The sequence below is a fragment of the Talpa occidentalis genome, unplaced genomic scaffold (genome assembly GCF_014898055.3).
Source record: "Talpa occidentalis isolate TD23 unplaced genomic scaffold, MPIMG_talOcc4v2.1 talOcc4.7, whole genome shotgun sequence".
Classification (NCBI taxonomy): Eukaryota; Metazoa; Chordata; class Mammalia; order Eulipotyphla; family Talpidae; genus Talpa; species Talpa occidentalis.
In genome coordinates, this window is record NW_023605083.1 from 80375248 (window position 1) to 80402413 (window position 27166).

Consider the following 27166-nt stretch of genomic DNA (forward strand, 5'->3'; position numbering starts at 1 on the left):
TGGAACTGCCCAGTTCTGTGAGCTCATCTTCTAGAACCATCTTCACCCACTGAGTTTTTAGTAACCCACCTGAGCTCCTCAATTTCAGGCCCTGAGAACATATTAGGAGTATCTTAGCCAACTCTCTTGCCTACCTCTACACACAAACACACACACACACACACACACACACACGCACGCGCTACTATGAAGGATGACTCTCCTCCAACAGATGCTTCTGGTGGCTGCCCAGAGATGATGGTGGATGCCCACTGCCTCCCCAGGCAGCCTATCTCAACATTGAATACCTGTGGCTGCCAGAAAATTCTTCCTTAATGCTGAGGCACAAACCACCCCCTGTCTCCATCTGGAGGATGATGGTTCCTTATGGACAGGCCAGGACAAAGGTGATGTCGTCAACCCTCAAGCTTCAGGGACAGAGAAGTGAAATGGAAGAGCAAGTGACACCCATGACTGTGCACCACCACGGTGCCCCTCCCCGCCCCTGCTTAGAGGCCGTGTGACACAGCGGTTGGAACAGGGACTTTCGGGTCAGCCTGACCTGGGCACAGCACAGGGTTAGGGACTACCGGCTGGGTGGACCAGGGAAAGTGACTTAGCCTCTCTGTTCCCTCAACTCTCAAGTGGGAATAACAAAACCTGGAACATATTCACTGATGTCTAACACTTAGTACTAGAGAGCGCGTAGTGCTCAGGGTGTTCGACAAAGAGGAGCTCTGACACCACAACAGACAGACTCATGTGGGTCAAGCTGCTCTGTGCCCAGATTATTGCCTGGGCCCCGCCCAAGCCATCCTGCTCCAATTGCAGGCTGGCCAGCATCACACTGGGATTTCTTTCTGTCTGTCTTTATTTGTTGGGTACTAACACTCAATATGAGATGACTCTCTTTTAATCATCCTGTGTGGTCAGTGACATACCATGGCAGTGACATACAATGACAGGCGCGACTTTGTACGACAGACCTCTAGAACATTCATCCTGTTTAACCGAAACCTACGCCCACTGATTAGTAACTCTTTGTGTCTCCCTCCCTCTGGCCCCTTTCATTCTTCAACTCTATACATTTTATTGTTTTAGGTACCTCAGAGAAGTGGACTCACACAATAGTTTCTTTCTGAAACCAGCTTCTTCCCTTCACATCATGTTCCACAGGTACATCTATGTTGTTGCCTATCGCAGAATTTCCTTCTCTTCTAAGGCTGACAAGAATCCCGTCATGTGTATATACCACATTTTGTCCATCCATTCATCCACTGATGTCCACTTGCGTTGTTTCCACGTCTTGGCTATTGTGAATAATACTGCAATGAACATAGGAGTGTTAATGTCTCTTCGAGATCCTGACTACAGTTCTTTCGGATAAAAACTCAGACATGGAATTGCTGGGTCATATGGTGTTTCTGTTTTTAATATTTGGAACCTCCATTACAATTTTCCATAGCCGCTGTACCATTTTACTTTCCTACCGACAATGGCTATGTGCATGGGTTCCAAATTTCTGCACATCCTCACCAACATTTGTTGCCTTTGTTTTATTTTGGGTTTGGGTTTTTTTTTTGTTGTTGTTTTATTTCGTTTTTGTTGGGGGACTTGATAATAGCTATTCTCACAGGTGTGGGGTGATAACTCATTGTGATTTTGACTTGCATTCCTCTGACGCTTAGTGAGAATAGCAGTTTGTTCATACACCTGTTTGCTATTTGCATATCTTTCAAGAAATGTCTATTCAGTATCAGTATTTCCTTTTTTAATTTTTTTAAAGATTTATTTACTTATGCATACAAGAACTGGGGTTCAGGCAGAGGTGCGGGAGGATTCACCAGAGACAGAGTGGGGAACAGAACAGGCAGACTGACTGAAATACACTGCTGAGGGGAGCAGCAGGAGAGACAGGAGAGGTCTGCTGCGCCATGTGGGTTGCTCCCTGGCTGGCCAGGGATTAATAGCACTGACTTTAACCCCTGAAACACCAGGGATACCCCAGCATCAGTATTTCTTAAAATCTCCCCAGATGACTCCAGTGTGTAACTAGGCTCCAATCTTTGTTCAGAGGAAACAGTTCTGGACATGAGTTTAAAAACCTGAGTTTGGGCCTCCCCAGTGGCATAGCGGGTTGAGTACAGCGCTGTGAAGCTGTCCGCAGCCTCTTCAGCATGGGTTCGATTCCCAGCTGTCCAGGGAGATACCCACATGTTGCGGCAGACCTCTCCTGTCTTGCCGGCTGCTCCCCTCAGCAGTGCCTTCAGTCCATCTGCCTGTTCTGCTCCCTGCTCTGTCTCTGGTGAATCCTTTCACCCTCCCATGCCTCTGGCCTGTACCCCAGTTCTAGTATAAATAAAAATAAATATTAAAAAAATATTAAAAAAATATTTTAAAAAACACCTGAGTTCCATGTCTGTTCTGCACCTATTTTTTTGTTAATGAGATAACATTGGTTTACAACTCTGTATATGATTCAGGGAAATATGCTCACATCTTCTCAGATGTATGCACATCTATGGCTATTTAGTCTTGACAAGTTAACCTCCATTTTCTCATCTACAAGATGGAGTCTTTACCCTATTCCACCCACTGGGACCAAAGACCTTAATCTCCCCAAGTCTGGTTTTGTTCCTCTGTAAAATGGAAATAATCTTTCCTCGCTGTCTCAGCACATGAAGATGCTTACCACTTGGGTCAGTATTGTTGAGTTATTGTTTTTATTGTCCAGCCCTTGGTGGTGATTCTGTCTGGTTGAGTTTTGGGGGTTTTACTGCATTGGCCTGTTTTTACTATTTTATCACTTTTTTTATTGTGCAATCTTGCAGCTTATTTTATTTTATTGTATATATTGTTATTTCCTGCTTGACTTTCACTTTAAAATGGGGAATAAGAAGCAGCAGCTCAAAAGGAACAGTTATCAGGGCAGATAGTTCCCCAGTTGGGGACTGGCAGGTCTTTATTTGTCTGTTGACTTCTGCCCATGATGTTTCTAGTTCCCCAAAGCCAGATCAGATTTTGATCATGTCTTGACAGAGCAACTCCACGACCAGCTCTCTGCACGATTAAGTTCACCACCAGCATCTCTTGCATCTCTGTTTCTCTGCTCTGGTGTCATTTTGGAAAAAACACTAACGCTTGAGGCTCACCCCAGACTTCTTATATTAAAATATCTGAGGTGAGGCCTGAGCATCAGCATTTCTTAATGTTTCCAGCTGATTAAAAAGTTCCACTGTTAAAATAAAAATGAAATTTAAAAAAAAAAGTAAAAAAAAAAAAAAAGTTCCACTGTTCTAATAAACTTTTTCTATTTCCCTAAATGTGGACAATGTTTGCATCCACATCTTACATGCTATTCCCTCTGTCAAACACACCCTTCCTGCCCCAGCCTCCCGGCTAGCTTCTAGTCCTCTTAAAGCATCACTGAGACTTTCCTTCCTCCTCAGGACTCTTTGGGCTGGGTTAGGAATCCTCTATAATCCAGCACAGTGTCCAATGGTAATTTGTAATCTCAGAATCCATCACGCTATATCGGTATCTCCTTTCTCCATCACTTCCACTAGACTAGGAGAATTTGGATGTCTCTCTCTCGTGTCTGTTTTCCTAGTGTCAAGATCAGGATCGAAAAACAGTGAGTTAAGAAATGAATGACTAACATCTGCTCAGTTGATTCGGAATCTTAGCCCACAAGTTTCCATCAGGGGAGAGCTGAGGCTAACCCCAAAGTGTGTACCAGGATCGCTGAACAAAGCAAAAATGAGTCCTCCTTTGGCTGCAGGTAGGGAGCCCCATGGACCTCTTAGAGAAAGATCCTCTGGCCTGATCCACTCTAAGCTCAGTGCATTGAAAACAGAACTAACTCTTCAATGAATGGTGTCCCTGGTATTTTCAACTTTGATCACAGTATGTGGCTGTAATTGCAAGACACTGTTATCAGGAGGACTGAGGCGTGTAAAGTCACTTCCTCCTACACTAAATAGTCTCACAGCAGCAGATTCTTTTAATCTCGTGTCTCTTTCATCATTCTGTCTTCCTCCTTAGACAGTAATTTTATGTATCAACTTGACTGGGCCACAGGACCTCAGATATTTGTTCAAACATTATTCAGGGTGTTTTGTAAGGATGTTTCTGGATGTGATTAACATTTAAATCAATAGGCTGAGTAAAGCAAACTGCCCTCCCTAATGTGAGTGGGCCTCATCCAATTAGTTAAAGGCCTGCATAGAACAAAAGGGCTGATCTGCCCTGAGTTGGAAGAAATTCTCCTGCTTGACTATGTTCAGTCTGAGACTTCAACCTTTCTTTTCCTATCTTTGGACTCAAATTGAAATATCAGTTCTTCATGGGTCCCGAGTCTTTGGAATGAGTCTGCCATGGACCCTCCATGGTCTCCAGTTCACCAACTCACCCTGAAGACCTTGGGTCTTGCCCACCTCCATAACCACAGAAGCCAAATCTTTATCTTTCATTAATTAACTAATTAATTATCAATCATATATACACCAAGTTCTCACTTCACATTGCTATTGATAAGTACTTGGAAACTGCAACTTCTAGGTATAGGATGTATCACAGAAACAATTTTACCATAGACTGGTTGACATACACAAGAGTTTATTTCCAACAGCACCTGTCTGGTCTTCTAAATGAAGATCCAAAATAGGTCTACCATTAAAGGATCACTCATATTCATTCACTCAGGCATTTTCCAAACCATTTACTCCATGTCAGGGTCATGGGTGCCCTGAGCCTCTCCTGGCAGTTCAGGGCACAAGGAAAGACCTCTCCCTGGACAGGATGCCCTTCTGTAACAGGGCAGTCCCCAGGGAAAGGGAGGTTCCAGGTTCTCTGCCCCATGCAAGGAAGGGCAGAGCTGAGCAGGAAGGAAAAGCTGGAGAGGAGAAAAAGAATGAAGCAGAATGGAGAGCCAGAAGAGGACCTGGAGGAGGCACATGAAGCACAGGGACATGTGCAGAAGCTGTGCTTGCTTCTCGGCCTTGGACTTGCACCAGGGACTTGCAAGACATGGAAGGAGACACTTGAAACAGATGTGGGTGAGAGACTGTGGGGAGGCTAACATTGGCAGCCTTTATCTTAATTTTGATTTTCCTCTTTTCCTTCCAGAATTGTCTGGCCATTTCTGCCCTTTTCCTGCAGATCCCTGGCACAAGATGCCTTAGACTTGTGGCAAGCTTTTGGGCCTCAGTGGCCCTGCTTTAGGCCAACCCTGTTTATCTGGGCATTTACCCACGAGGGGATGAATATCTTCGGATGCTGGATTCGAGAACTACAGTCTTTCCCTTCTCTTTATTGCACACTAATTGTACTAAAGCTCCTTTCCATTAAAGGTCTTACACGCTAGAGTATGTTTTGTCTTAATGCAACAGATAGCAGAACCTATTTAGAGCAGGCAAGTTTAGGGGGTTTGGGGTGCCCCTCCCCCTACCCTGTAACACTTCCATCACAGGACACATCACACCCACGCACACTCAGACACCAGTGAATTCATGTACATCTTTGAAGTGGGGTTAGAAACCAGAGTCCCTGGAGAAAAAAAACATGCAGACATGGGGGAAAACATGCCAACTTCACACAGGCAGGGGCCCTGATTAGGAATTGATTTGCTTTTCTCATCAATAAGATAAAATTCTACTTCCAAAAATTGAGAGCCTGCTCTTTATGATACATATAATGATATACTCATCCATTTATGTCCATGTTAGTGTATGTGTGTTATGCACGGGTGTATGTGTCCGTGTGTGTTGGTCACACACTCCTCCCCTCTTATGATTTGTGCTTTCTTTTTTTTAAGATTTATTTATTTACTTATACAAGAACTGGGGTACAGGCCAAAGGTGTGAAGGGTGAGAGGATTCACCAGAGACAGAGTGGGGAGCAGAACAGGCAGACTGACTGAAATACACTGAGGGGAGTCGCGGGTGAGACAGGAGAGGTCTGCTGCACCATGTAGGTAGTTTCCTGGCTGGGGATTGAACTCATGCTGCAGAGGCTGTGGATAGCTTCACAGTGCTGTGCTTAACCCCTTGCGCCACCAGGGAGGCCCTGACTTGTGCTTTCTATAGTGTAGGGTAGCAGCCAGAACTGGACTGGAGTCCTGATGTCACAAAAGGGCTGACTCGGTGAACTTCATGGGTCAGTTAGTCATGCACTGAGCCTCAATAGCTTCACCTGTAAGAGGAAAAGAACCGCCATCCAGGGCACTGTTTAGGGGACGAATGAGCAAATTGGAAAGACATCTCTCACAGCACCTGACACCCAGCAGACACTCAATGGAAGGTGCTTTTTAATTATTATTATTATTATTTGGGAGGGAGCAGAAACGAATAACCACACTTTTCAGAACTGCACATGAATTGTCAAAAGTCTCAGAGTAAATGGCCTGGAGGATATTGCCATGTAAGAGCATGAGCTTGTTTTAAACGACCAGAGGCCCTTCCTTATTCAAGTTTCTGCTATGTTGGCCCTCATTGAAGTCACAAGATCTCTGGATCAGCAGGGAATTACTCGACTAGCATTCATCTTCTCAGACTTACATCCCAGGGATTTGCTCTCAGGGAAACCGATAGTGTCTAAAGAAAAAAGAAAAATATCAATCTTGGCAAAAGTGCTTGTTCATCCCTGTCATGCGCCTTCCTGATGTCCCCATCCTGATGTCCTTCAGAGGTCAAAATGGCTTTTCCCTATCTGTTCCCACCACTCTGGTTGATGCTCCCAGGGGCTCTTATCTGGGACTGCGATCATTTTCTGCTGGCCTCTCTACAGCTGGATGATAGAGTGGGTACACCAACCCCATATTTCAGCCTTGCACTGCCTCTCCATCACTGGCAGGGCTCGCTCAGCTGACTCAACTCAGCAGACCCAGCTCAGCAGCCCATGTAGTCCTCCGTCATCTGCCTTCTCCCCACTTCCCCAGCATGACCTCCCAACACTTTGCCCTTCACATCGTTCCCTGGACTTCAGTGGCTCTGAGCTACCTACTCTTCCCCAAAACTAAGTGCTTAAAATCTCTCTTCATTGTGCACCAGATAACTCCATTTCCTCCTCCAAGATCAGCCCAGCATTGCAACTTCTTCAGAAAGTGTTAATCCAACACTCTCTGCCTCCTGAACCCCCAATCTATGTTCTTACCCAGCACCTCCAGTCTGTATCATAGAATTACCACATCACACTATAATTTATGGTGTGTGTGACCGTCGCCCTGCCTGTGAGCTCTTACAAAGCAAAGAGTGTGTTTACCTTTCTTTCCTTGACCTACTAATGGGCACCTACAAAGAAGGCACTGAATAAAAGTTAGAGACGACATACACAAACACACTGTCATGGGTGGGAGGTGAAGGAGACTCTAAAGGGATAACAGGAGATATTTTGTGGTGAAGAATCAGTTCTGTGTCTTGATTGGTGTGGTAAGTGCACAAACCTACATGTGTTACAAAATGGCATAAAACTGGGAGCCTCCTTGGTGGTGCAGGGGTTGAAGACAGCACTATCAAGCTACTGCCAGCCATTACAGTGTGAGTTTGATCCCTGGCCAGCCAGGGAGCAACCCACATGGCGTAGCAGACCTCTCCTGTCTCACCCGCTATTCCCCTCAGCAGTGTATTTCAGTACATCTGCTCCCTTCTCTGTCTCTGGTGAATCCTCTCACCTCCCACACCTCTGGCTTACACCCCAGTTCTTGTACGCATAAATAAATAAATCTTTCCAAAAAATGACATGTGGGGCCTCCCTGGTACACAAGGGGTTAAGATGCAACCTATGAAGCTATCTGCAACCTCTGCAGCACAAGTTCAATCCCCGCCCCAGGCAGGGAGCTACCCACATGGTGCAGCAGACCTCTCCTGACTCGCCAGCTGCTCCCCTCAGCAGTGTATTTCAGTCAGTCTGCGTGTTCTGCTCCCCACTCTGTCTCTGGGAAATCCTCTCATCCCCCACACCTCTGGCTTATACCCCATAAATAAATAAATCTTTAAAAAATATAACATGAAACTGTCCACATACATTGTAGTGATGCTGATGTCCATGATTTGCTATTACACCATTGTTTCATAGTCTGTAATTACTGGAGGAAAAGGGAAGAAGGGAACACATATTTCCCTGTATTCTTTTTGCAACTTTTTGTGAATCTGTAATTAATAAAAAATAAAATGATTTTTTAAAAAAGAAAAACACACAGGCTTGTTTTACTGTTCTACCTAATAAAATAATTGGAAATGAGGGGAAATCAACTCTGGAATGTTTTACAAAGTCTAATTTAAAATTATTTAAAGCTAACTGGCTAGAGGGTGAATGATTAGAATAAAACATGACCCAAATGTGCTTCAACATCTGCTTTATTTAGAATGGCAATACGTCTCTTCTCTAAAGACCTTCCAGCCAGTGCCCACATGGTTGGAACTCTGAGCAGAATGAATCCGGTGGGTTTGGCTGGAGGAGCTGATGGCACAAGGTTCCGATAACGAAACACAGGAGAGAAGCACAAAGCTTCCGACACACTATCTGACCAGAGAGAATGAGACTAGGTGGAACCAAGAATCCTGCATGCCTGACCCATGACTTTGAGAAACCAGCCACCTAAAAAGCTGAATTCATGTCCTTAGCCATTTGGAAATGCTCCCAAGCTGGAGGTGCTGAAAATTGAGACTTCCACTAAACTGCCACCTTCAAACGCTGAAGGCCCCCATCAGCCCTCTAAAATCCTGAGACTCCTAGCAACTGTCAAGGAAACAACCAGCTAACTTCAAAAGCCTAGAGCCCTAAGACCTCAGGGCCCCTGATAACTAATGTCTCTAATAACTTGGGGTCTTTGAGAACCATGAAGCCTTTTATAAATGGAAAAACTGAATAACCTGGGGCTTCTAACAACACAAGACCTATAATAAACTGAGACTCTTAGCAACCCAGGTCGCCTAGCAACCTGGGGGCTCTAATTATCAATGACTCCTAGCAACCAGGGAAATTGCACAACCTAGGGGCCCAGCACACGCCTGACCCTGGGCCCAGACTTCCCTTCACTCTGTGGTGACTGCACACTGGCTCTCAAGAGGCGGTGTCATCTAAGAGACAGCAGAATCAGCAACCAGAGACCCGTGTCTCACATTGTTCTTATTGCGCTTCTCACTGGCTATATATTCTTTGGCTTAGCCTCCCTATCAGTTTCCTTACATATGAAGTGAAAATGATAATTACAATCTCTAGTTCATAAATTATGGTGAGAATTAGATAAGAAGGCTGATGGCATTTTAACGACACACTTGCACGCTTTCTCCTCCCATCTCAATAGCCTCATATTTTGTCAACTGGAAATCAATTCTACTTCCAAAATATCTTTCCCATCTATTCCAGCTCCATCACTACCACCAAAGTCTCAGCACCCCCTCCCACTTCCTTATCTACTTTGCCACCAGTTATCTTTCCAACACACACATCCTATGATATTGCTTTTGCCTACAAGCTTCCACTGGCTCCTGCTATTCTTGGCGTCAAGTTCAAATTCTGTAGCATAGTACATAACCTCTTCCAATCAGGCCCTATCTTTGCAGCCTCATCTTCAATCACACTCCTAACCTCCTCTTCCCTCACTCTTCCAACACACCTGAGAGGTGAGCATTAATCATCTCAGTTTCACAGATAAAGTGGGGCTGAAAGAAATAACTTCCCCAAGTGTATATAGTCTTGAAGCAGTAATTTGAAACCAAGTCTATCTCCAAGCCCAAATTCTTTGACTGCAAAGCCCAAGATCTATCACTGCCTCTTGAAAATTCCCATAAATGTGATTCTCTGGTTACACTCTTAATAAACCAACTTCAATCTTTTTCCAAAGCTCTTCCACCCTTTCGTGCTGCAGCCACACACCATTCAGCTTTGGTGGAGCGTGAAGATTTACCACCAGGGGGTGCTCTCCTTGCACACAAAATCATAAACATACTTCAGACCTAAAAGACTCTTGAGATTATACTCAGTGATGCTTAACCTGTGGCCACCTCATATTGTCATATGACTTACGGTGTAATTTTAGGATCCATGGTTAGAAACTTGCCATCGTGGTGCTACTCCTCAACAAGATCCAGTGATCAATATTTTAGTGACTAGAAAAGTTATTTTCACTAACATCTTTCCTGTTGAAAACAGGAAGAATATACACATTCCTCACATAACTCAAAGCTGCTCTTATTTCCTGTTTGATTCTCAGTATTGGGGAGTGGGGAGCTGATGGGGACAGAGGGAAGATTGTTCATCACTGGTGCAGTCAGAACCTTCTCGTTTGGTGAGTGAGAGAACAAGGATACCCAAAGGGGAAGCAAATTGCTCCAGGGCCACAGCAAGTGAGAGTTAGGATGGGGACCAGCTCTAATTTCCTCGACATCATTTCATATTAGTACACTCACCTAGTAACTAACAAAGGGTACATGGGAGGAGCCCCCTGATGTTCCTCCCAGGTCCAGAGCACAAAAGGAGGGACAGTTTGCCTGCAGGCTGTGCAGGGCTCCTTGCAGCGTGTGGGAGAGAAACCCTACTTGGAGCCATACATGGTCCCATGTGTTCAACCCTCTGAACTCCTACATCTTTGTGTGAAACTGGGACATGTTCTTCTTAGAAGATCTGGTTTTCACTCCTGACACCTTTCTTAACCTCTCTGAGGGATATTCTCTCAGGCCAAGATCAGAGGTCCCCCAATGGAGGGATTGAGAGGAAAGACTTTTTTTCCCCTTAGCAGCCAAAAGCCAGTCCCCTCCCCACAAACTACAAGGAAACTGCTGAGCTCCAGGTCATCGGGCATGAAGTGGTTCTCGACTGGGGGATTGAAGTCAATTTTGGTTACCACAACTGGGGAGAGGGATGCAACTGGCAGATAAGAATAGAAATCAGCGATGCTGCTAAACACCCTACAATGCACAGAACAGCCCCCTAAAACAAGTAGTTATTCATCCCAGAAGTCAATAGCACAAAAGTTGAGATACCCTGATGTAGCAGCATCCTTCTGGGTCCTCTCTGTTCCCACCTTCCACGTGTGGTCAGACAAGTCGTGTTCTCTCTGGGCCACATTAAGTCTCCTGATGTGTAAAATAAGACATCTTGGTTTGATGATCTATACCCCCCTCCCCCACCCATCAACATTACCATCCCGCAGCTATGGCTCCTAGTCACCCTCTGTTAAGCCTCCATAAGCAAAAAGAGAGTATCCCTGCCGCCATTTATTATTCTACTTCACCTTTTCTATGCTGGTGTGAGGAGAAAACACAGAACTGGTCCTTATAAAATGTTTGTCTTTTTTTTAAAAAATCAAAATGAATCTGCAGGGTGAAAGTTTCAAGGGAACTGTGATTTACTGAAAAGTGTCTTATTAAAAAGCCAGCAGGCAGGAGAATCTTAGAGACAAGAGAATCACTTTTTTCTGGAACTTTCCAAGAGGCAATTATGGATCTTGGCAGCTTTGCAGGCAATCTAGTGAGGTGGAAAGATCTTGGGCTTTGGCTTGTATGTGGACCTCTGACCCATCTGTAGGGAAAATGTTTCTGTCAAGAAGAGGAAAAAAATTCCACTGGAGGGATCATCTCAACAGCCCAGACAATGAGGATTGGGGGTCATAGAGCTTCAGTGCCACTTCTGACCTGAATCCAAGCCTCTCTTTGACCATTGTCTACTGAGTGTCCTGATTGCCAGTAGGGATGACACTGATGCAAATCAATTAGGAGTCTTGTGAATTTTAAGTGAGAGAAAGCATCCAGAAAGTACTTGATAAATGTTAGCTCTTTTTCTAAGATGTATTTTATTTATTTATGCATACAAGAACTGGGGTGTAGGCCAGAGGTGCAGGGAGTGAGAGGATTCACAAGTGACAGAGTGGGGAGCAAAACAGGCACATCTACTGAAATACACTGCTGAGGAGAGCAAAGGGCGAGACAGGAGAGGTCTCCTGCACCATGTGGGTCACCTCCCTGGCCGGGGATCGATCTCAGGCCTTTGTGGTAATAGCTCTAGGACTTAACCCCTAGGCCACCAGGGAGGTCCCAATAAATGTTAGCTCTTGTTATTACATGCTCAGATACAAATGAGCCCTAATCAGTGTATTGTCTGCCTGGGCTCCATTGCAAGCCCATTTAAGATTTCTATGGAAATCACAAACATCATCAAACTCCCTTATGTTTCCATGAAAGATGCTGGTGGCCTGTGCTACCTCCTACCTACACTCTCACACACACACATTTTACATTCAGAAAAACTAACAATGAACATTTGATCAAGATAAAGCTATGAAGGGCCTCTCCTGGTGGCACAGTGGTTGAACGCCAGACTGCGAAGCTGCCTGCAGCCTCTGCAGCGCAGGTTCAATCCCTGGCCACGGGTGAGGGTCCCACATGGTGCGACAGACCTCTCCTGCAGCTCCCACTGCTCCCATCAGAAAGTGTATTTTGTCAGTCTGCCTTCTGTTCCCTGCTCTGGCTCTGGTGAGTTCTCACCCTCCAGCACTTCTGACTGTACTGGTACTTGTATAAAATAAATAAATAATTCTTTTTTTAAAAATCTTTAAAAAAAAAAAAGATAAAGCTATGAAAAATAGAGCATATAGACTTTAAAAAACCCAGTATCTTCTCCCTCTCTCCCATTCCCCCAAGACCATGCCAGCAAAAGGAGAATAGGATGATTGCTCCTGACTGTCTAAAGCGGGCCAGTCATCACCCTGCCCCTGAGCCTCCCTTAAGAAAGCAATTTTGTAACACAGAACCTGTCCCATGGTTAAGCCAAGACCATCTTTTATTGATTAAAGGTCAGGGATGTAGACAAGTTAAGCTATGCAAAGATCTAACATTCTGAAATGTCAAGTCCTAAAGTTAAACATCTAAAACCAATCATTCAAAATACAAAGACATGCAATCCCCAGGCATGATCAGAGTCTCAGCCACTCCACTGGGTCTAAATTCCAGATCACCAGTGTCTCCCCACGCTCCACAAAAAGGGCTGCACTGAGCTCAGAACTGACACTGCTTAAACGGAGTCCTGCAGACATGTGTGGCATTATGGGGCCGTCAAGCAGATCCATGGTCTCCCAGGTGTGTGTTCCAACTGCGGGGAGTACAGAGCGAGTCGGGGGGCTTACAAAGAGGAAGACAGAGACGAAGGGGACAGGACAGTGACACATAAAAAAGAAAGAGAGGTAGTTCCGTTTCCTTAAATATTCTAAATGAGAAACAGAAACTTACTCTTCTCCTGGTTAATCCTTTTTTTCTTCAGAGAAGGTGGCTTTAGCTATCATTCAGTTTCCTCTTCAAAGGAAACCAGTTTAGACAAAAACATTGGAGTTAGTCCAGAAGCATCCAAAGAATTCAACATTGGCCCTAAAAAGCACCCACTTCCTTTGAGTCTGGGGCAAAGGATTGAGTAACAGACAAGTCAGAACTTAGGACAGGGTCGAGTAGGAGAATTTTGACTCCAGGTCTGGTGCTAGAAAAAGTGGACCTTAAAGTTCAAGGTGCTAAGTTCCAAAAGGTGAAGCAAGCTCAAGAGTAAAAGTTGCAGATGTCTAGGAAAGCTTCCCTGGCAGGCATGAGGGCACAGCAACAGAAGCCAACGCTAATGGGAGGAGGTCAGCCCTGGAAAATCTGTCCCTCTGGGGTAAGACTTCATCAGCAAGTGGGTCAGGAAGAGAAGAGATATCTGGTCCTGTTTTCTTGTTTCTCTCTGACTCCTGAGTTGCCTAAGTCAGGTAATGGAATATTGTAAATGCCTAATAAATACTTGTCAAGTGAATGAATGCAGGACAATGCCCCTATACATGCCAAGTTCACTCACCTTCTTGCCTCTGACATTCTGCCCTATGGGGATGAGAAAGGATGGCATGCCCTTCCTAGAGATTTCCCAATCTTTTCTATTAAATCACTAATTTTAATTAGGTACTGAGAACAAACATCAAATGCTGCCAAGTTGTAAAGGACAAGAATATTGTAGGAGAAAGCTAATGTGAAATGGCAAACATGGAGGGAGATCTGCCGATTAAGCACTGGGAACAATGCCCAGGGAAGGGTAAAAATGGCTGCTATTAGCCAGCAGAGGGGTGCTGGCAACAGGACCCTCCTAGACTTGTCTCCACTTCTGAGAGAGAGGCAGAGAAGACTGGACTTTGCTTCCTGCCTTGCCTGATACAGGGGCTAAGACCTATATGAAGCAATCCTGCAAGCCCCAGTGCGGGGTGTTCTGGTCTATCACCAGAGAATTTTCACTTTCCTGTGTGGGTGTCTACTGCAGAGGGGAGAGCAAAGAAGTAGAGAAGCTACATGAGATTGGACTGGCCAATGGCTCAGATCTTGAAGCAGCAATCGGGCTGCCTGTTCAAAAGATACAGCCAGACCCTGGTGGAAATCAGTAGTGGCAATTATGAGCCACAAACCCCCTGGCAGAAAACTCATAACATGAGATCCTCTTCACACCTGTTTTCCAGGAGATGGTCTTTCTGGGCTGCATGTTGAGACCCAGTTATCGGAGAGGGCCTGCTCCAGCTTAAGCCTGGCTTCTGATCCTGGATCCTGCAGGAGAGAACGAGCCATTACATCCCTGCAAGAGGAGTGGGAGACTGATGACAGTGCTTGGAGCTTCGGACTTTTCCAAGATGTCCCAGGAGGCACTGCAGGGGAGTAGAGGGAAGTGGAGCGGTAGGGTCCTCCCCACTGCCACCAGCCTCACTTCAATCAGAGCTGCTTTACTCTTCTCCAGATTGTATATTAAAATTCCACATAAGGTTTTCTTTGAAGAAAACGTTCTGAAGCTTAAAAAAAAAATGCTGATGTCTGTGGTAGATTACGTCTTGGTCTCAGATCCTCACTCCCATTCGGAAGAGTTATACACCCACACCTAGCCACCTGGTAAGAGCTTCCTGGTGGACACTCTCTCCCCAGCTCTTGACTTTGTGCGTATCTATGCTTTAATTAATGGGATGTTTGCAAGACACTAGAAAAGTCTTGAAATGCAATCGTGTCATTGAATCGTCTCTTTAGAACTGCCTTTTCAATAAGAAAATTTTGTCTACAAATTGGAGAGCATGTGGAGCAGGCCTGATTCAACTTACAGCTTGGAGCCTAATCCAGCTGAGCCCATATAGACCAGTCAAACCCTATTTGTAGGCCAGAAAGCCCAGAAAAAAAATATTTATTAGAAGCCATTGAAATTTCAAAGTTGTTATGCAGCCACAAAACTTGAGTACACACATGCCTTTTAAGGACTCTTCTGGTGCCTTTGTTTATAGTCTGACTGTTAAATAAAAATCAAATGCTACTTGGTTCTACTACTTTGGAGAATTTCATAACACCTAGCAAAGCTGAAGTTGCATATTCCTTACCCATCAAGTATTCTACCTCTAGATGGTTACACACCATAGAGCAGGGGTCAGAAAACTCTTTGTGTAAAAGACTGGAAAATCAATGTTTTAGGCTTTTCAGTCTATTTGTTCTATATCACAATTACTCAAGCCCTCCATTATAGCATGAAAGCAGCTAGAGATGATACTTACATGAATGTCTGTGAGTTATGTTCCAGAAAAATATTTTTGTGGGCCTTGAAATCTAATCCTCATCCAATTTTCATGTTACAAAATACTTTTCCTACTATTTCTTAATCATTAAAAGTGTGAAAACCATCCACCAATGGGTGGAAGAATAAACAAACTGTGGTATAGCCATGCAATGGAATATTATTCAGCCTTAAAAAAGGAAGAAAATTCTGACACATGTTACAACATGGAAAGCATTGAAGACATTATGGTAAATGAAATAAACCATTCACAAGAGGACAAATACTTTATGATTCCAGCAGAATAGTCAAATTCATAGAAACAGAAAGAAAGATGATGGAATGAGGAATATGAAACAATTGTTTAATGAGCAGGACTTCAGTTAGGGAAGATGAAAAAGTACATAACCCTGCCCTTGTACAACCACATGTTGCTACTACCAGTTGGATGAGTTAGTGATAAAATATCTCTCTTTGTTTGGAAAGGGACACTTTCTTCCCCCCTTGAAGTTTCCCAAACCTGGATTCATATGTTTATCTGACATCTTGTTTTTCTCTTGTATTCTGAAGACAAAAGGCCATCTGCAAAGAAATTCAAAACAAAGCCAAGGACAGAAACTTGCAAAGACAATGTCAAAATGTTGATCACCAGATGGTGATGAAAACAAGGTGATGTCAACCAAATCACCAGACACTTATATTACAAGAAAGGGGGTGTTGACCCTAATGCACTCCCCTCTTTCTTGTCCTTATAATTCTTGTTAAATACCCTTATATTCTGCTATTCTTTCAAACCAGTGTGCTAACCTCCTCATTTGTCAGTAAATAAAAAATACTGCTTTCCTCTTCTCAAAACTCTGTTCTTATCAGTGAAAAGGAAATTATATCAGCAATTGCTGAACATAAGTGAGGCCTTCAGATGGGGTGGGCCCTTCAAATGGGGTGGGCCCTCCCGGGTAGGCCCACCACCTGCGCAGAGCACTAAGAAGATGACCAAACCTGACTACCTGGAGAAATAAAAGTTGTAGCAAGGTTATAAAAAGAAATTCTGTGGATGAGTGGTGGTGATGGGCACATAATAATGCAAAGATTTTTTAGTACTAAACTGCATACTTTAACATGGTAGATTTTATGTATATTTGACCATAATTTTCAAAATGAAAATAAAAAAAAATACTCAGTTTGCTGCTTCATGCAAAAAACGGGTGGCGGCCAGAACTATGGGCCACAGTTGGCGACATTTGTCCTAAAGAAACTCAGTCACATGTGCCCCAGGAGATAAGCACAGGATTTCATCACAGCACTGTCTGCATTATAGAAAAGAAAAATGGAAATAACTTGAATATTTATCATAGGAAAATAGAGAACAGAATCTGACATATTTATACCGTGGAATACCCAACGGTACATGGACTAAGCTATAATTTATAAATAAAATTTAAAACCCTACAGAATAATGCCATATTGTATTAATGGATACATAAATATGTAGTAAAGATGTAACAACATACATAGGAATAATAGACACTGGATTCATGGTAATAGTTACCTCTAAGGAGGACAGAAAAGAATCGGGATAGGAGTAGAACATACAGGGAACTTCAATTCCATTGAATGCTTTATTTCTGTAAATGAGAACTGCTGCCAATATGACACAATGTTAAGATTTGATAAAGCTTAATGGCAGGTAAATAGCCATTCATTATGTTCTTTCTAGTGTTGTCTGATCTTTGAAATATTTCATGATGAAAAAATGAATTCAAAAAAGGGGGAAAAAGCAAAAAGAGGAACATATCTTTTAAGAAAAAGAAAAAGAAACCAACAATTTCAAAACTTGCCAGTAACAGCAACAGAAATAACAGGAGAGGTAATCAGTTCACCTCAAGAATCCTTCTGGACTTTTGCAGGCGTGTTCAGGTCACCAACTTAGCGCTCAAGGGGCCAACTAGAAAAGAGACCCACATTCTGAATGAAGGGACGGCTCTGCCCATGGGTTCACCCCCGGGGGCTAGAGAAGGAAGATCCAGAAGCCACCATACCCGAGAATCCCATTCTGCCACAGCCCACTTCCCAGAGTCAAGCCTGCCATACCCACAAGGCAGGAGCAATTTCAGGGCTTTAAGTTCACAACTTCAGGGTTTTATCGTGAAAACCCCAGGCTCTCACACCAGTAGCTGCAGAGATGGATAAAGGCAGGCCAGTTTTCTCTTGGGGACCCACTGTCAATTCAAGAAACATTTATTGACTTTTGTTCCAGTCCACATTTAATGCTGTCAATTAGGATTAGGTTCAACTGACAGTAAAGGGAAACCCAAATAACAGTAGTTCAAACAAGACAGAATTTTATTTCTGCCTCATGTGAAATAAATCCAGAGACAGATAACAACTCTGGGATAGTGTGAAGCTCTAACATTCCCAAGGTGTCACTTAGCCTTCGGTCCCAAGATGAAAGCTAGAGCTACAGTTATCAGATCTGCCTTCCAAGCAGCAAAATGGAAGAGAAGGACCAGCTTTCTCTCTTTTGTTTTTTTTTTTTTTTCAGGAGTCTTCCAGAGAGCATCCCAGGACTTTTCCAGTGACATCCCATTAGCCAGGACAGAGTCAAAGGGCCACATTCACTCCAAGGAAGTCTAGGAAATGTGGTCTTATTCTGAGAAGCCATGAACCCAGCCTCTATCACCAAGGAAGATTCTTTAGATCTTAAAGAAGGTAACTTGTAATCTGTCACAGTCACCACCTTACTGTATAATAGATGCTGTCACTTCCTTATCCTTCAGTCAGTGCATTGCACTAAGTCCCAACTAAGCTCCTTTCCTGATCTTGCATCCTATTATTATGTGCTAAGGTTTTATATTTGTATAATTCAATCCAAAGTTGGAAGAGGCCGTGAAGAGAACTAATATTTATTACTTATTCATGAATGATTGACACTTTTACTGTTTATCTCTTTTAAACCTGATATGCAACCCTATGATGTTGGGTGTATTACCCTCTTTTAGAGATGAGAAAAGTGAGACTTAATAGGCTAAGCCACCTCCCACACTCACAAAGGTTTAAGTGGTAGTATCAGGATTTAAACTCAACTGATGTTCCTTCACGTACCATGCATACCAATTTCTGTACTTGGAAACAGACTTGAAGACAATTCCAAATATGCCATTCACTGACAAAGTAACCTGGGGCAGGTTATTTAATCTCTTTGTGCCTCATTTTTCTCATCTGCAAAATGGGAATGATAATGGTACTTATACTATAAGATTGTTGATTCAACAATTTATGTGAAAAAATAAACATAAAATACTTGGAATGGTGCCTGGCATGTAGTATTACTATTTAAGTGTTAGTTGTTATTATATTAAGCAACAGCAGAAAACAGCAGTAACTTGAGGAAGACTGAGTAACACAGAGGATGTTCCAGGCAGAGAGAAAGCCCAGACCTAAGAGGGAGGAGGAAACTGCTAGTCAAGTTTTAACGGATAAGCGGGAGTTCCTAGGCAGGATCTCAGCATGGAGTCGGTCCTCACCAGGATTTAAATGTCTCAGGAAAACAACTAGGAATGAAAAGATAACTTTTACTTGGAAAGGAAGGGAAAGTAACACATGCCAATTCTCCCCTGCAAGCTCTCCATGGTGCTAGGAGCACAAATAAGGGGGCAGCAGCCTAACACCCAGAGAAAAGCACATGAACTTGGTTTCTTCCTCTGCCTTGGTCCTAAGCCGCTGTCCGGGTGTTCTGCTTCACACAGCTGGCAACCAGCCAGCACTGCAGCACCCAATCGCACCTTGGGAACTTTGTCCCAAAGCAGGACTTTGGGGAACTTTGTCCCTTAAGAAAGAGACAGCTACACGTGTCCATCTGGCCAGCAGGAGGCCTGAGATCAGGCTGTCCTCCCCATGGCAACCCTTCCAGGGAAGAGACGTCACTGTATTGGGGACCACGTGCAGATCTGGCCCAAGCTCCTGAAAATGGACTTGGGTTCTAATCCTAAATCTGCTACTAAGTCCTCCTGGTTTCTTGGACCAGCGCCTTCATCTCTCAGAGCCTCAAGTCAGCGGGAATAATCATACTCATCTTGGAAGGTCACTCATCATTTGTGAAGATTCAATTGATTAATGCCTAGAAGGTGTTTAAAACAGCCCCTGACAGCAACAGGGCCGAGTGCACGTGAGTCCCTTGGCTCCTAAGCTTTCTCTCAGCATTCAAACCCTTCAGCACGATGGCAGTGAGTCCCACAAGGGGTTAGTTGGCTTCTCCTTTCATTTGTCCTAAGCTTACCTTGTGTGTTTCTGAACTTAATGGGTTTACGTGTGAACATTCTCACACTGTTTATGCTGCTAAGATTTTTTATCACGCCTTTCCCATGATGACAGATGTTAGTAGCATGTTGCTCTCCTCTCCTCCAAGTTCTGATGAGATCAAATCTATGCATAGACACAGCAGGAGCATAAGCCAAATGGGAAGCAAATATCAAGTTTATCCACGTGCTCTGCTAGGTGCCAGCTCTAAAGCAACGGGTCTCCCTAGGGTCGGTGTTGGAGAATCCGAATCATGTTGCATGAAGGAGAGGAACTTCCTAACTCCCAAAACTAAGGATGGAGCATATCCCCAACACACAACCCACAGCTTGCTTGCAGAGGCATGAGCAGGCCTACAGAGGAAACTATATGAATGAAGGTACACGCCTTCTAGAAGGTAGCCCTGCCCTGGACCAAATGTGCTCCACAATGCGAGTAAAAGAGAAGGTGGGAGAACCACCTGAGGGGCGCCTGGCCTGGTTCCTGCTATGAAATCACGATCACCCTGTACACTTGTGAAAGGCAGGCGGCCAGTGTCAGCCTCTGTCCAGTCATTCGAGACACTCCTGCAGGAATAAACAACGGAACAGAGAGACACCACACATACTCTTTCCTGCGAAGAGAAAGCTTGAGTGGAATTTCTAAAACAAAGTGAGGAGAGGAAAAACGTTCCCTCTTGCCCATCAAAACAGGTCTCCCCTTATAAGTCATAGTGATGAAGTTTAAGAGTAAAAAAGTTGGAAAGGAGGCACCACTAGACCAGAAACTGACTCATGCCATGCTGGGAGCTAGCCCCAAAGGTGGGGGTAGAAGTGATTAACACCTATACAAAAGAAAAACCATCAGGTGCCAACTTCTAGAGCAAGTTTCAGACTGCTAGAGAGAGTATCAGGAAGCGCAGGCCAAAGGAAAAGGATGAGTATGTGGAGATTGAGGGACACTGGAGAATCTCTGGTCCTTTTCAAATTCTGTAGTTATTCATAATTAACAAACATTAACAACTCCACAAAGGAATGAGCCCCTCCCAAAGAGAAGACCTTATCAGGGCAATTTCTGCACTGACAAGAGGCAGGAGCCTTTCTACCCACCTGAGACTGTGCCGGTGTTTTTCTTCACCAACTGTTTCCTTTTGTAGAACTGGAGCCGCAGCCCTTCCACCCAACTTGGCCCATGCAGGAGCTCCTTGCCATCAACTCTCTCCCTTTGCAAAGCAGCAGGGGTAGCTCCTCCCAAGGCCATCCACCTGAGACTGTGCAGACCTCTCTTAGCAAACCTGTCCTTTGGGGGCAGCTCTTTCTGCCCACTTATGTCTGTGCAAGCATTCTTTACCCTCCCCTCCCTATTATAATAAACCTGTCCTTTTGGATATAGCTAACACCTCTGTCTTGTGGAGAACTCGCCTGGGAAACTCGCTGGTGCTGCTGAAAGGAGAGCTCTGGTGAAACTTTTCCCAGAGTTAACCCAAGGACCCCACTCTCCAAAACCAACTTTAATAGGATTAATCATAGTTTAAATAACAGCAAGCCCCTACCCTTAAATGTGCATACCTGTGCCTGCCTGTACACACACACACACACACACACACACACACACACACACACACCCCTGATTCCACCCGTGCAGGAAGCACCAGGTTGAAGTCAAGTGGAATGATAGGGTTTGGCCCCATAGCTTGGAATCTCATCCAAATAGAACACAGAAGTTTGACCAAAGCCATGTTCAAACCAGAAGTCACTGGAAAGAAGTTGCATGCCTTCTATTTAGTGCACAAGGAAAGATGTTGCTGAATTTTGTTCCCAGAGTCCCTGTGGCTGACATCCTAAAAATAAATAGAAACGCAGTGATTCATCTGTCATTCTAAAACATGAATCCCACAGACCAGTAAGCTCACATCAATAGGGGTTTTATGGCAGCTTCCTGAGAGCGGATCCAGAGCTCCTCCCAGCCCCCACCCCCACTCCCAGGCTTTCATTTCCAGGGTGGAACCCTGGGACAAGCAATGGAGTGGGACTTCCTCAGCAAGCATTCTCCTCACAGTTCTTCCCTTACTGGCAGGAGGGGCTTGAAGAGTGAGTTCCCCTTCTTAAGCCTCATTTTCCTCCATGCTAAGTCTTGTTTTCATATTTCAAAACAGGAATAGTAGTTACTACAGTAGTCCCAGGCATGGTTTAAGAGGCCCATGGACCTCAGAAAGTGGACATGGGACGTGTCCTCCCACAGGGGAAGCGAGGGCATGGAGGGCACACCCAGTCCCCTGAGGTCAGGGGAAATTAGCAGCCACCACAGTGATCAACAACAGGGAGTCATGTTCACCTTTCATAAGCCTAGTGGGACTGGGTCACCTGCAATGGCAAGAGAAGAAAGACTCTCACAGGAAAGAATAAAGCCAAAAGTTGCAAGGAGCAAAACATAATACCATTTGTGGAAGTAAGTAATGAGGAGCAGAGAGAGAAATGGTAAAGATGATGGATTGAAACTGAAATCACTAAAAAGAAAATCAAAGAAGCAAAGTGAGATGTCTATGTAAACAGAATCCTGGTAATTAGGAGAGAAAGAAGATTGGCAGGCAGGAGTGGAGTGCCATGTGCAGATATTCCTAGGAAATGCAAGGAGATCAGAGGGCTCCTGTGGAGCTGAAAGAAAAGAAGAGACAGATGAGGGTAGAGCCCAGTGAGAAAGCATGAACAGAGCAGCATTTATAACTATTGCAGGGGCAAGGAAAGGCCTTGCAAGCGGGTGGGGGCTGTAGCAGGAGAATGTGGTTTCCTGCTAACCTCATAAATCCAGAACTGACCAAGCAATAAAACCAAGACAGGGCCCCAGGGACTCGGGGTCTAGCTATGGAGTTGTCTAAACTGTTTCAAGACCAAGCCTTTAGCCTCCTGTCCCAGGAACAGGAGACAGTTAGTTGGGGAAATAACACGTTTAGAAAGGCCAGTGGGTGACTCTGATCAGCTGGAGCCCACCACTGAGACAAGATCCACCACAAGCGCAGCAAGTCACTACGCCAATGCACAGAGCGGGTGCAAGAAAGGCTGGGGTGCTATGATGGAGGGCAGCAAACCCCTCGGCCATCATGAGAAAAATCACAACAGGGCCAACGGAGGGCATTGTGGGGGAGTCCTCATGTTCAGATCCACAATAAGCTTTGAACCAATGGGCCAGGAGAAAGTTCCTTGGAAGCAAAGAAAATGCAAAACACCTAGGAAGCAAAAAGAAAGAACCTGGAGAGGAAAATGCACAAGGAGGCTATACCAGTCTTCGGAAAGTGCATGAAGGTCGACAAAGTGAAGTGTCACCCTGGGGCAGGCAGGGACTGCAGGGAGGCAAACACAGAAGATCCTTTGAGTACTTGCTGCTGGAAGAAGCATCACTCTCTCACACACACACACGCGCACATCATTAGTGTGTGTGATGCTTCAAAGTATACATAGCTACAGACCGACTGCTTGCTGTAAGGCCATGAACTAAGCACATATGTCAGCTCCTCAATTCACACACACACTTACACACACACACATTTTTTTTGACAAGAGCATTGAGATTTAAGAGTGGTTAAGCAATTTATCTAAGGTCACACAGCTAGCAAGTAACAAGATTGGGCAATGGATCCAGTTTACTTTCACTTGTAAATCCATGCTCATAATTACTTTCCTTTCTCAAAGAAAACAGAAGGAAAAGCTTCTGCAAGAGAGGCTTTCATTTTGTCTGTTGTGCTGGGAAAATGGGAGGGAGGGAGTGCACTGGGAAAAGGTTTCCTAGAACGGAATGGACACTGATTCATCCATTCCAGGTAAATGCCCCTGCTTTCTCCCAGACTGAAGGGCATTCTCTTGTGCTTACTTCTGCCTTCATGTTGTATTAAAATCACTTGTTTACACATCTGTCTCATCCATTAGGCCAGTGAGTTGTTCTCACCCCTGACTGCACATTAGAATCTCTTTTTAAAAATAACAATTCTTGGATCTCACTCAAGACCAATTAAATCAGAATCTCTAGGGCTGGGACTTTGGCATCTGTATTTTTTTTTTTAATTCCTCAGAACGTGATTCAAATGTGCCATCAGGTTTGCAGCCCACTGTTACAGACTATGGACACTACAAGGTCAAGGGCCTGGTTGTGGGTCTTTGAATCCCTACTGGGGTTCAGAAACTGGCTCATAGTAGGTATTCGACACATGTTCAACACATGCTTAATGAGAGGATGGACAAAGCTTAAAGAAGATGGAGATCGAGATTACAGGAAAGGAAAGCTGGAGAGTTTGGGGAAGGACGGGGCGGGGAATGAGTGATCTAAGTCTGAGAAGCGGAAAAGAATCTTTCAGATGCCAGGAGCAAAAGAAGAACTTGGATGAGGCCTCACAATCCCAGGTTGTCTTGCATAACAAATGTCTAGTTAAAGCTAATAGGAAGCTTCAATGCAGAGTAAAAAGCACCTGCCTCGGAGAAAAATGAGGTGAAGAGGTGTCAAAAACGTGAGCTTCTGCGTGTGCCAGAACCATGCTTTGAGAGCAAGAGCCTTGGAGCTGGTGAAGAAGAGATGAAGAGGGCAAATGCCGAAACACGAAGCAAAAATACAGAATTGTGATTTTTGGGAATCACTGAAACATGTGAAAGGAATATGGCCAGGAAGATAAAACTGATGATTTAAAAGTAAAATGGGAAAACAAGAGAAAGCAAGCTTGAGAATAAGAATGAATTCATAAGTCATCCATAGGTGTTTTTGCTGAAAATGCTATTGTTTTAGCAGTGGGGAAAGGATTACAGGTAAATAAAGTATGCAAATGCATTTCATAATGAAAAATCCTGTGATGAACAACTGAGATAATCATTGTAGAATTCCTCTGAAAAAAATACAAAATGTTCTAGAAATGTGAGGTAGCACAATTATCATTCATTCTAAGGTAGATGTTGTTGAGTGCACCAAAAAATTTGGTTAGCCGAGTGCTGGTCATTAGTTGACTAAACAGAAGCCAAAAGTACCTGCATTCAGTGTGGGAGCACCCTCAAGGGCCAGGGGCTCCAAGACTGGATCCTGGAGAAGGGGGTGCTTGCCTGGTGTGCATTCTGGTACCTTGGGACCCTCTCAAGTTGGAAGAAATAGGTTTAAGTCTCTGCAATACAGAGAGCCAGAAAATTGAGAGGAATAAAATTAAGGGTACAGAGTAGAGAAAAGGAGAGAAGGGAGTGTATCTAGCATTCATTGGGTGCCCACTACATGCCAGGCCCTGAGCATATGTTATTTCCTTTAACCACCAAAATAATTCTCTGAGAGCCTAGACTGTCCCAAAATCAGATGTTAGAGTTCCTTATGGCCCTCTTCTGTTTTCACTGCATACTCTTTCCCTAGCTTTGTGCCCAAAGCCATAACTCTAATAACGATCCATGAAAAACCTCATATAAATCAATAAGAAAATATTAAAATCCTAGTAGAAAAATGGGCAAATTCTTGAGGCACCAAGAATTACTTGGATTGTATCTTCAGTGGCTCACCATTGTTCTTGGAATGAAGTCTTACCCTCTTCCCTTCTCTGCGCTTCAACCACTGTATCTAACTCAACTCAGATATTTCAAATGCACCTCAAACCCTTCAAGTCCAGATGACCTCAACATCTTTCCCAAACCTGACCCTTGGCTGGTGTTTCCTGTGCCAGTGATTTCGATCTCCAATGTAAGTGTGTGCATCAACCTAAAACCTAGGAGTCTTTCTTGACACCCCCATTATGTCGCATCGCTGTCTCATATCCAAACTTATTTAATCAAGTTCTATTTATTGGACTTCCTAAGTATCTATGAAATTATTCAGTCCCCTAATATTCTGTCTCCCTCTCCATGTCTAGACCAAGTTACCATCATCTCTTGCCTAGATTGATTCAACCACTCTGGGTGTCCCCAATCTACCCTGGCCCCCTCCAATTGGTCCTCCAGATAGAAACTAAAAGGATCTTTTCAAAATGCAAAGCTGATTGTGTCTCTATCTCCAAACCTCTCCAAACCTACCAGCTCTGAATGAGCCATTTGAATATGGATTCACATTGCTTTCCAGATAAAGATCAAAGTCCTCCACCTGACCTACAAGGTCTGGCATGATTGCCCTCCTGCCTCTTTGTCACCTGTCCCATCTGTTCTCCAGTCACAATGGCACTGTCTCAGGTCTGGTCCTCCCGCCCAGGTACCTTCACATGTACTGTGGCTTGCGTCCCCACACCTTCATCTCTGAACTCCTGCTTACCCTGCAGAGAGTAGATCCCTTTCAATAGAAGTGAGCAGTCATTGACATCTTCACAATCCATTTCCCTAATAATCTTTCATAAGATCCTGGCTCTCTTTTTAAAATATTTTAAAACTTTAAATTTTCTATGTATTTAAGTAATCACTCACTTAAGTAATCTCTCTCTTCCCTCCAGTCCATAATCTTACAAGCACAGAAATTCTGTGGTTTATCTCTGCTCTGCCCATATAAGAGAGATCCAATGACATCTGTGGAAGGGAGGGAGGCAGACAGGTGGGAAAAGAGATGGCTTTGGAGGGGCAGAGTCAGAATCTGCCAGAAAGGTCAGTCTGCCTCCAAAGCTCAGCCTCTTTCCCAGCGCTAGGAATGGAGGGAAAGGCAAGGATAAGAGCAGATATTGTCTGCCCGCCATCTGGTCCAGATGAAGAGAGTTTATTCTCTAAAGAGCGCCTACCAGTGCCATGGTCAGTGGGATGCTGTCATTGGCCTTTCTTTCTAGTTGTTTTTGACTGGGAGACTGTGCCTTCTCAAACAAAGTTCTATGCAGACTTGCTCCTGAGTCACCAAGAATTACTTGGATTCTGTCTTCAGTGGTTCACCATTGTTCTCGGAATGAAGTCCTAACCTCTTCACATGATTTATGAGCCCTCTGGCCTTCCCCGACCCCTTCTCAATCCCCTCTCCCATCACTGCTTTGTCTCAGCTAAGAGTCTAATTAAACATGCTACGTGCCTTCAGATCTTACCTTGGAACATGTAACGTCCTCCTCATACTTATTCAACTCACCCTGTCTGCCTGTCCAACCTCCTGCTAGTCCTTCAAGACTCCTCCCATTGTTCCCAATCTGCCCAGTCCTTTTCTTTAATGCCTAGCCATTCCCGACTTTAACCTTGGGCTGGGTTTGGGGTGGATAAAGAAGGAAGGTTTAATTATTTTAACCCAGTTTCCTTTTTTGCCACTACATCAAATCTGTAAATTTTATTATTAATCATCCACCCATACCACTCCGCTGCTTCAAACATTTCAATGATATTTATTCGCTCTCTGGATGAGAAAGGATTTTCTAAGCATAAAAGCAGTGGAAAAAAAAATCACTAAGGGAAAGAAAATCAATACATTTGACTACACCAAATGTAAA

The 27166-nt window shown here is 44.2% G+C and overlaps 2 long non-coding RNA genes across 4 annotated transcripts; one reads left to right on the top strand and one right to left on the bottom strand.

The window, feature by feature from the left end:
• Positions 1-28: 28 nt before the first annotated feature.
• LOC129144925 (uncharacterized) lies at positions 29-5338 on the top strand. Its single transcript, XR_008549760.1, has 3 exons — positions 29-386; positions 1081-1155; positions 5107-5338. It is a non-coding gene; the product is annotated as an uncharacterized LOC129144925 (long non-coding RNA).
• A 960-nt stretch (positions 5339-6298) lies between these two features.
• LOC119231835 (uncharacterized) lies at positions 6299-27166 on the bottom strand. Of its 3 annotated transcripts, XR_008549758.1 has the most exons (6): positions 25797-27166; positions 24780-24910; positions 14427-14522; positions 13203-13265; positions 8002-8126; positions 6299-6572 (listed from the first exon to the last, which is right to left on the bottom strand). It is a non-coding gene; the product is annotated as an uncharacterized LOC119231835 (long non-coding RNA). The 3 variants fall into 3 exon arrangements; XR_008549759.1 differs by lacking the exon at positions 24780-24910; XR_005121955.2 differs by lacking the exon at positions 13203-13265.